Raw genomic sequence first — 9,361 nt, forward strand, 5'->3', positions numbered from 1 at the left:
GTTGATCCACCGACGCTTTGCACCCATGCTTGTTTCTGCTGATCTGCTATTTGGTCTAATAACCAGACTGATTTTAAAATTTTGTAAATAGATCTTGAGTTCCTACTCAAATGAGTGAGATGAATAGATGAGCCTAGTGTACAGTAGATGGTAGCACAAAGCCATAGGTAATCTGAAGAGAACAGAGGGAGAATGCAGCAGAATACCTGATGAAAAGGATTCTAGTGGGTGACCTGTAGGAAAATGTGGCAGGATGAATTTCCAGAGCTGAGAATTTCCTGGACTAATAGACCCAATTCTGGATCAGAATCTCACTTTTCAGGTTTTAACTCCTAAAGATAATACAGATTAATATCTGTATGTGCAGAAATGTTTGTTTCTGTCTATGTCCACGCTGGCGTATTGAATGCTTGGACATATGCTCACAAATTTTGCACCAGTTTATTTTTATACCAGCACACATCAAGACTCCTGCATGCTGCTGGTTTCAGGCCTTTAGTTTTGTTTCAGGAGCCTACCCTGGTGCGCCTGCTGTGTGTAAGATACTTTTATAAACACCTTTCCAGGTGCTTCGTCCACAACATGTATGCATATAACAGAACCTGCCTGTGACTCTCCAAGGTGAAAACAAAGTCTTTTTGTTACTTTGCAACTGTGTTTAAGCACCTTTCAGGACTCCCAGCCTAGCAGTGGTCCTTACAAGCCCAGGCAAAAAATAAACAGAAAGATTTAGGGCTTTTTTCTGGTAGGGGGCTGGAGGAGAGGGAAGGGAAGGAGACATTTCTATTGAAAAGAAGAAATTTCTGACCATGYTAGTTTTATTGGCCTGGAGGAACCCTACAGATTAACAACCAGCAATATTTCCCCCCCCCAAAAAAAACATACACACACACACACACACTCCTTCACTGCCACCCACCCCCACTCCAACCCGGAGACCTTAAACAATCCAGTAGAAGGTGTGACTTCAAACTTGGTGGTAGGGATAAAGAGAAAGGAAGCCGGAATGTAAGCACTTGTGTGATGTGATTATTCCCAGAAATACCTCGACATATCCCTGCTGTCCCGGAACGGCTGCCAGCGGTCCCGTGGAGCTCAGAGCTAAGGTGCTGACCGCGGACTGGAGAGACACTGTGATACCTTATCAAGGAGAGGCATTGGGTCCCCTCGTAGTTACAAGCGGAAATAGGGCCAGTAGCCAGCTAAGCCTGCTGCCAGGGGAAGCGCAGCACTCAGCATCCATGGGACCGCGGCCGAGCCCCTGCCCCGCAGCGCTGCCGCCAAGGTAAAGGGGCTCCCCCTGCCCAGGGGGGCCGGCCTGGGCTTGAGGAGTCAGGGCGCAGGGCCGCCGCGCGCGGGCTCGGCCCCCACGGGGCGGACACGCGTGGGATCGGCCCCGACGGGGCGGGCACGCGTAGTGTGTGGGGGGGAGGGTTGTGCCCCCGCGAGCTGTCATGGGCAGGGCTGGGGGAGGCGTTTGGGCCCCGTCCGTGTGTGGGGAGGTTTTGGGTGCCTCGGCTGGAGCCGTGCGTGCGTTTGGCTGCGGTTTCTGGGCTGGGCTGCGAGCTCCGCCCGGGTCTATGTTTACCGGGTAAGGAAGCGGGGATAGATCTGGGATCGCCTCTGCCTCCATCGGCTTTTGGATGCGAAAGTGCATGTAAAGATGCTCTGCGAAAATCCTATGCTCGCTTCCCAAATGCCTTATTCATTTATTCTCCTTAAGTGATGCCTAGTTCTCTAGCTCTGATGCCCGATTGCAAGGGAGAAAAACAGTATTCTCTCTCTCTCTTTCTCTCTCTCTTTCTGATTTCATTTACAAGGGAGTGGGAGAGGGCTAATGTGTAACAGGTGTTTTGATTTAATGTTACTCTTTGAAAAGCAAATCTCGCCGTTTGGACCCCGTAYTCACCCTTAGTTGGCGAAGAAAATAATAATAGAAATTGTTTAGAAATTCATCAAAGAGAAACCCACCCCTTTTCCCCGCCTCCCCTTTCCTGTGCCATCGGTGGGATCCGGCACCCCCTGACTGTAGATGATACAAAGCTTCGAGGTTATTTTTCGTTCTTTTTCTTTCTTTCTTTTCTTTTTTTTTTTTTTTTTTTTTTTTTTTTTTTTTTTTTTTTTTTTTTTTCTTTCTTTTTTTTGGTCTATTTTGTTTTCTAATATGCTATTTCGCGATGTACGTTAGCAGCTTGACACGAAGGGGTAGGGGACTGGCGCTTACCTCCCGAAGGCAGAAAGAGACGGTGTGAACAGAGGGAAAAGCTGTGCCTCGAATACGGCAGGGGAAAAAAAAAGTGCCAGGAGGGGACAGGCGGCGGCGGCGGCAGCTCCGCGGGTGCGGAAGGGGCTGTCACGGCCAGACCTGCGCCCCCTCCGCACCTCTCCGCCCGCCGCGGCTCGAGGCCGCGCAACCTCCGCCGTCGCGGGGCTGAAGGAGACAGAACCGCTGCCGATTTCTGCCCCGACAGCAAATATAGTTGGGAAACTTCTCGGCGAGCAGCTCTTTCAGGGCTCCTTTCGGGAGTTTGCATTTGCTGCTGCGCGTATCCAAAAAGTAGCTCTACGTATATATTTATTTCTTTCCTATTTCTGCCTCCCTCCCACCTCGAAAATAATGAAAACCGTTATTCCTATAAACCGCGGCCCGGCCGTTCAGTGCTCTCCGTGTCAGTCATGGGGGCGGCTAGGAGAAGAGGTACGAAGTACGCCTGGATAAGGTCTGCGGAGGCCAAATGTGCGCAGGTTTATGCAGGTATAAACGTGCGTGGAGCTGAATGGGGGGCTGCAGCCCCCGACGAGGCGAGCTCGCAGCCATTAGGGGGAAAAAATGTGGGAAAAAGGGTGAAAATAAAAGGCAATTTATCTCATTTTAGTAAATGTATAGCCTTCTGGAATAGTCTCAGTTCTATGAATACAGAATTSCCAATAATCGAAGCACATTCGCAAATTCATAAATACTGGATCGTCGTAGCTGGATTGTTGCATGGGGAGAAGTAATATCTTGCACAGTGCTATTTGGGGATAATTACAGTGACCGGAAAACTGATATAGGAATAGTAACGTGACGGTAATGTCACCGTCACGTCAGAATTTTCTGTGCTGGTTTTAGGTCAGAGTTTTGAAAATGCCTAAAATGTGTCAAGTATCGTGTAACTTCTGAGCATCACAAGTTTCAGGATAAAATAGATTCAGGATCCTAAATGAGATCTATTCTTAAAAACAGAAGTTAACCCAATTTCTGGTAATTCAAGAGCTCGGTCCTGCAAACGGTTTCGCGGGTTGTTTTGATTCCTCCCGAAGCCCGTGACTAGAAGTGTCTCTACACAAAATTAGCTACAAAATCGGGCTCTTATTCCTACTGCCTGATCTCGCTTTTAGGTGTTTGTGTATAAACTCCTCGCCATAATTGCTGTGCAGCGATCCAAGAAACCAGTATCTTTTTGGAACCGTGGGCAATTTCCTCCCACTGCCTTTTTTTTTTTTTTTTCCTTCCCTCTTCCTCCGAAGCTGCTGCTCTCCGTCCTGAATCAAGCCTGGGTAATTTGTCCGGGCAGTCTTAATATTCGACACGAAGTTCAAGGAATGAAATGGCCCATTCCTCCTCCGGCTTTAAAGTTCGTTTCAAAGCTTTGATTTGTGCGCCCGTTGATGGGAGAGGGGAGGGCAAGGGGCTCTCTGAACGCCTTGCAGCTAGTGCTGCTTTTGAAGGGGAGGCAGGGAGGAAATCAGAAATGAAACGTCTTCCCTCCGACTTGGAGAAAGTCCTGTGAAACCTCTTCAGACACTCATGCCCGCCAGGGATCTCTCTCTAGCAAAAAGCGCGTTCGTGTTTTCTCCGGCAAGTGCATTGYAAGAGCTCTCGGGTACGGGGGACGTTTGTGTTTTAAATTACGGGGAAATGAAAAAGAAAAGTGTCTTCTATCTGGAAAACGGGGCGTTCGCGTCCTTTCCAAAGGAGAGRGAGAGGRACAGAGAGAGAGAAAAAGATACTTTCGCTCTAGAGTTGAAACCGTTGTAATTTATCACTCGGAAGGCTCTGAACTCTTAGCAAGCGTGATGATCGTTTTTAACGTCGAGCACTAACAGTAGCCTTGCTGTGCCCGAGTCCGCTTCCAGCTCCTATTCCCAACAACCCATCCCCAGGAAACCAACTCATGGCTGCAAAGAAAATGAGGGCATTGGGTGCCTCGCTAATATTACACACAAAGCAGTTTATTCCCCCAAGCAAAGAAAAAAAAAAGAGAGAGAGAGAGTTCAGTGATGATTTCTCTAATGCCCCCTGAGCAGCCCCCAAAACATTACATCAAGCCCAAACYAGCGCCCCAAGGCAACCGTTACACTTTGGTTTGCTAGGAAATCACGAGTTACTTCGGACACGAGTTTGCGAATTTCCCGCTTTTGCCTGTTTCTGGGAGAAATTCCTTTCTCTCTCACTAGACACGCACAGACACCCCGGAATTTCTGCCCCTCCGAAGGGATCCCGGTTTGACGTGAAGGGGAAACGAGTGTAATTTCAAAAGCCGCCGTGCGCAGCCCGAACACGAGACGCCATAAAACGAGACGAGTATAAGAAAGTTGTCGGGAGGGACGTAAGAACCACAAACACATTTTTTTTCCCCCGTAGCCATACAATGTGGAAACTCTTAAAGGGCGCTATCTGTAGACATCTTGCAATCACTGGTCTTCCTTGTCATCTGAAGGAGAAAGGGGAAAATATATTAAGTGAAGACACACTTTAAAATTACTGATACATTTAAAACATGCTGGCAGAGGGAACTGCCTGATAAACTCTTGCCCAGATTTCCTTTCTTTTTTTTTTCTTTTCCTAGGATAAATTATTTCAAGTTGTTAGATAAATATCCCCCTCTTCTCTTCCCCCCCCCCATTTTACTTTAAACGAAAACAAACTCCTGCAATCCTGCAACCATTCATAGTCTCTCCGACGGATCGAGCCGTCTCCAGATGGGTTTGCAGGGCCGATCCTGCAAGCTCCAAGCCTGGTGCAAGTAGGCACCTGAGCTATACCTTACTCSTGGGAAGGGGAAGAGGAGATAAATGAGTGTGATGAGCTGTCCTGAGCAGGAATTAGATAAAATACTTCGTAAGGAGCCCGTGCGGGGAGGGGAGGGTCGGAGCCAGGTGCCAGCAGCGCTGGCCGGCCCGTCGCCGGGGCGCTCCTGCACGAAAGCCGAGCGAGCGAGTGCTGCAGCAAATCTTTCTTCTCGCAACGAGTTTCCCACCCGCGACCCCCGGGCCTGACGGCGAGAGTTTCAGCCAAGAGCGCGCTGCCATTTGTAAAGCCGCCAGCTAGAAACAGTTCAAGCCGGTGGAGATTTGGCTCTCGAACCAGCAGGTTTTGCTCGGCGAGCCTTTCCCACCGGATGGATGCGAGCTGTGGGCTTTTCAAATGGCATTTTCCAGGAGAGGTGGCAAAGGCAGGGCCAGGGGTGGGGGAGAGTCTTTGCTCTTCGTTTCGTTTGTCCGGGAGTAACATGGCCTTTTATCACCCGTTGCCCCCAAATCGGGGAAGGGCTGAGAACGGGGTTAGCGCTGCCCGGCCCGGGGAGGAGGCACAGGGCAGCGGTGCGGGCTCCTGCGCGGCCGGGGGAAGGCTCGAGGCCGGGGGGCTGCCGGGGCTTCRCAGGACGGTGAGTTGGGTCAGGTCTGGGTTTAAAAACACATGGCAGSATCGGGCCCTCCTTGGCCAGGTGGGGGTCGCCTGCTATTTCCCCCGCGCTGCCAGCGTCTTCAAACGGCATCCACCGCACAACCTGATGGGAGCGGGGGGGGTGTTCTTTTCTTTTTTTCCTTTTTTTCCCCCAAGTCTCTTTCAAGCTGAATTTATGTTTGTGTGATGAAATGCCCCTCTGTGTTTAACATTCCCAATGATCATTTGTTTCCTTAGCTCCATTACTCCTTTATGAGAGCGCCTTTCGCTCGGGCATGTTTAATCATAACCGCTTACGCAATATTTTCTTTGGGATAGATTCACTCAGCCTTATTACATATCAATTATTTCCTTACAACGTCGTTCCACACCAGCTGCTTTGTTATCTGCGCCTGCCACCCCCTACCCCCTCGATGTGTGATRGGAAGGGAGGGAAACGTTTGTTTTTCCTAGGATAAAATACGGCTAATAATAATGCAGATTAAGTGTGTGTGTGTGGGGAGGGAAGCTGCGTAGCTAGCCTGGCTGTGTGCGCAGTGTTTCTGCAGATGCTCCGCGATGCTGGTGTTTGCGCGGGGGCTCCTTGTCCCTGCAAGAAGCACCGTGGGGCAGAAGAAAGGCGGACAACACCCATGCGGGTCAGAGCACCCTTCYTCGCCCCATGGGCTCCCTCCCCCAGGTGGGGTCGGTGTTTCCCCCCGCCCTACTCTGGGCCCCCTTTCCCAACCTTTGTAGAAGGCTCTGGGGCCCTGCGCTTCACCTTGCGCCCTATTTTGGACCCATTCCACCCTTTCTGTGCCTCCCAGGCTRCGTGTTGGCACACAGCAGAGATTTGCTGCTTTACAGTTCCCAGGAGGATCTTTATCCACCCACCCTCCCGCTGTCTCCTCCGACCGTCCTCCAGCCACCCACCAGGAAAGGACATTTCAAGTCCATTCGCGCTTAAAAGATCCCCCTCCACCCCGACCCCCGACTTTGAAATAATTTCAGTGTAAGTTTTATCATGTTTTTTTTACATCGTAAATATGTTGCCGGACTTGGCTTCTCTCTCGCTCCACTTTCCGATTCCTGGAGCTGGCCGATTCCCCGGGGGGGGGGGGGGGAGGCGCAGGCCCCCGCGGCCCAGGCTGTCGCGGCTGTCCCGGCCCGGGGGACAGGCCGGGCCGAGGGCTCTGCCGCTCTCCTCCGCCTTCGTCTACCGGCCACGGGCCGCTTCTCTTTGCAAGGGCTGGCTCAGCGCTTCCAGCTCCTGGAGGCTTCTCTTTTTGCCCCGGTCCCGGCTGGCGAGGTGGTCACGGGTGGGAGCGAAGGGAGAGGCGGCTGCGGACTACGCCCAACCGCGGCGCTCGCTCATCTGCCCACGCACACGCGTGGCCGAAGGAGCACCCTGGGGCTCCCCTCCTCTCCTCTGCCCCGGGCCCTACGCGAACATTCACGGTGCACCCGCGGGTTTGTTTCTACAGAGAGTCGCGCAGCGGTAAAACAGGCTTTCAGCTTTTCAGCTTTTTTTAATCTATTTGACTGATCTCCGGGCTGAATCCTGCTGGGGATCTTCCCCGCAACTTCTCGAGGCTGGAAATGCAGCAGGGAACGAGCAGGGTCCCCCGGGATGCAGTCACCTCGCTGCTCCGGGGCGAGCCCTACCTCCGCGCCCGGCGGCTAGTCCCCTCCTCACCCTCCGCGTTTTACCCTTCCTGCCGCAAAACTCGGCGCAGCGCTTCTTCTCCGGGTTATGGAGGCTGCAGCGCAGCCCAGATTGCTTTTCTTTCTTTCTTTCTTTCTTTCTTCCTTCCTTTCTTCCTTTCTTCCTTTCTTCCTTTCTTCCTTTCTTCCTTTCTTTCTTTGTGCGTGTCGTTCCCCCCTGCCATGCCGAAGAGCCTGGTTGAGATCCGTTGGTTAAGCCAAGCCTTTATAGGGGAAATATATATATTTCTTTATGTGGGCTATAAAGCTACGCTCGTGGAAGAAGCGAGAGGAGCTGGTGTGTGTCGCGGAGCGGCCCCGCAGCGCCGCGGCCTCCAAGCCCTGCCAGGCCCGGCCCACGCGCGGGCGCGGCGCGGACCCCACGGCCTGCCGCCGGCCCCTCCTGTCCGTCTGAATCCCATCGGCACCCTGACACGAGCGGAGCAAGGGGAGCACGAAGYGCGTCAGGAGTCCGGGCCGGGCAGGAAATGTCGGGGAACTGGGGGGTTAATTTTGAATTTCCTGGCTTTGGCGAGATGCTCTCTCCATCATCTTTACGCGCGCACACGTATATGTGAACAGATGACTTGGCACCGGTGAAAAACACTTAAAATAATGCCTCTGCCTCTGGCCAGGCCTGTGTAAATATCTCACTCTCCCACATGCGCTCCTAGCTTTTTCTGATGCTGCGTTACTTGATCACAAATACATAATTTGCGAGAGTGTGTGTATACACAGGGCCGCTTTGATCTCCGCGCAGAAATACCCCCCCTCGCATTCGGAGGGGCTGCTGCCCCGAGAACAAAAGCAGAAAATAAAAATGGTCAAATAACACATTTTCAAATGGGAAGCGTGTGTCGGCTTCCTCGAGTGGTTCTGGCACTTAGTGGGGGAAAAAGAGAGACTTTATGGAATATATAATTTTAAACTTAGTTACCGCTAACAGTTGCCTTATAAAAGGGGTCCATATAACCCACGTTATTTCTTTTTTTCTGGACTCTCCCGGCGCGTTTCCCACAGCACCCGACCTCTTGGCAGAGCCGGCCTGCAAGGAGCGGGGCTGGCTGCGGGATTTGCAAGGGGAGATGTTTATTTTTCAGTCATTGTTGGCTGCCTCCCCTGGATTATTTTACAGCTGCAGATTTAAACCCTCTACTTATTTGTGATTCTCTGGCAGCGCTTTCCGCGAGTGCTCCCTGCTCTGCGCTTTCTCCCTTCGCTGGGTCTCGGGGTGGTGAAATTACAGGGTATGAGGGAAATGTGTAAATTATAGGGTTTATTAAAATGTAGGCGAGCGCGGCTCTCTAGGCGAAACAGATGCAAGATGGCTTTAAGTCAGCCGTCCTGACAAACTGCAGAGCACGAAGGCAGGGGAATCATTAGAGGGGCATTTCCCGCAGGGGGAGAGGAAGCGGGATCGTGGGGTGGGGAGGAGAAGGTCTGGCGAGAGAAGGGGGCACAGGCTGCCCTTTAGGAAGGGTGACTACTGCCGTAGCTGGAAACGCCGTGCTCGCCTCCAAAGGCGACTTCGGGCCGCCAAAGGCTGAAGCTGGACTCTCTCCGCTTGGAGACAGCTAGAAAGAGCCGAGTCCCCAAATCAGGGAGTATCCGGGCAGGTTTCCTTGGGTATCACCGAAGAGATTTCTCCCGGAGCTCCAGACCAGGTCTCTGGCCGCACAGCCCCGGTCCCGCTCTGCCCCGATCCCCCGACCCGGGGTCTTTCCCGGCCGCCTCGCCCGCGCACCGCGGCCCGCCGTGGGTTCACAGCCCCCCGTGGGATCCCAGCGCTCCAGAGCTCCCCCCCTCCTCTCTCCCCACACTGCCACAGACGCGGCCTCGCAGGCGATGATTTATTTAGGCTAAAGCGTAATTCTCAGTTTATAGTTTGGCTTCGCGGATATTAACCTCAGCGACTTTTATGTTAATCTTAGAGATGATTAAGGGACTTTCTGCGGCAACAGAAAGCTCTCGGAAAAGGTCTCAGCGTTTAGGCAGGACGACTCCCTT

The 9,361-nt window shown here is 52.3% G+C and overlaps 1 protein-coding gene across 2 annotated transcripts in view; it reads left to right on the top strand.

Annotated features, from left to right (window-relative positions):
* Positions 1 to 994: 994 nt before the first annotated feature.
* Positions 995 to 9,361, top strand: part of TBX5 (T-box transcription factor 5) — a 74,178-nt gene continuing 65,811 nt past the window's right edge. The window contains exon 1 of one of the 2 annotated variants that reach the window (XM_085326141.1): positions 995 to 1,285. The gene's annotated coding sequence lies outside the window, so the exon portion shown is untranslated. Of the gene's footprint in view, positions 1,286 to 6,530; positions 6,663 to 9,361 lie in introns of those variants that run through there. The other variant, XM_085326144.1, reaches the window with a different exon arrangement.

Source organism: Rhea americana, unplaced genomic scaffold (assembly GCF_003343005.1).
Source record: "Rhea americana isolate MKP2758 unplaced genomic scaffold, rheAme1 scaffold_128, whole genome shotgun sequence".
In the NCBI taxonomy this organism is placed as follows: Eukaryota; Metazoa; Chordata; class Aves; order Rheiformes; family Rheidae; genus Rhea; species Rhea americana.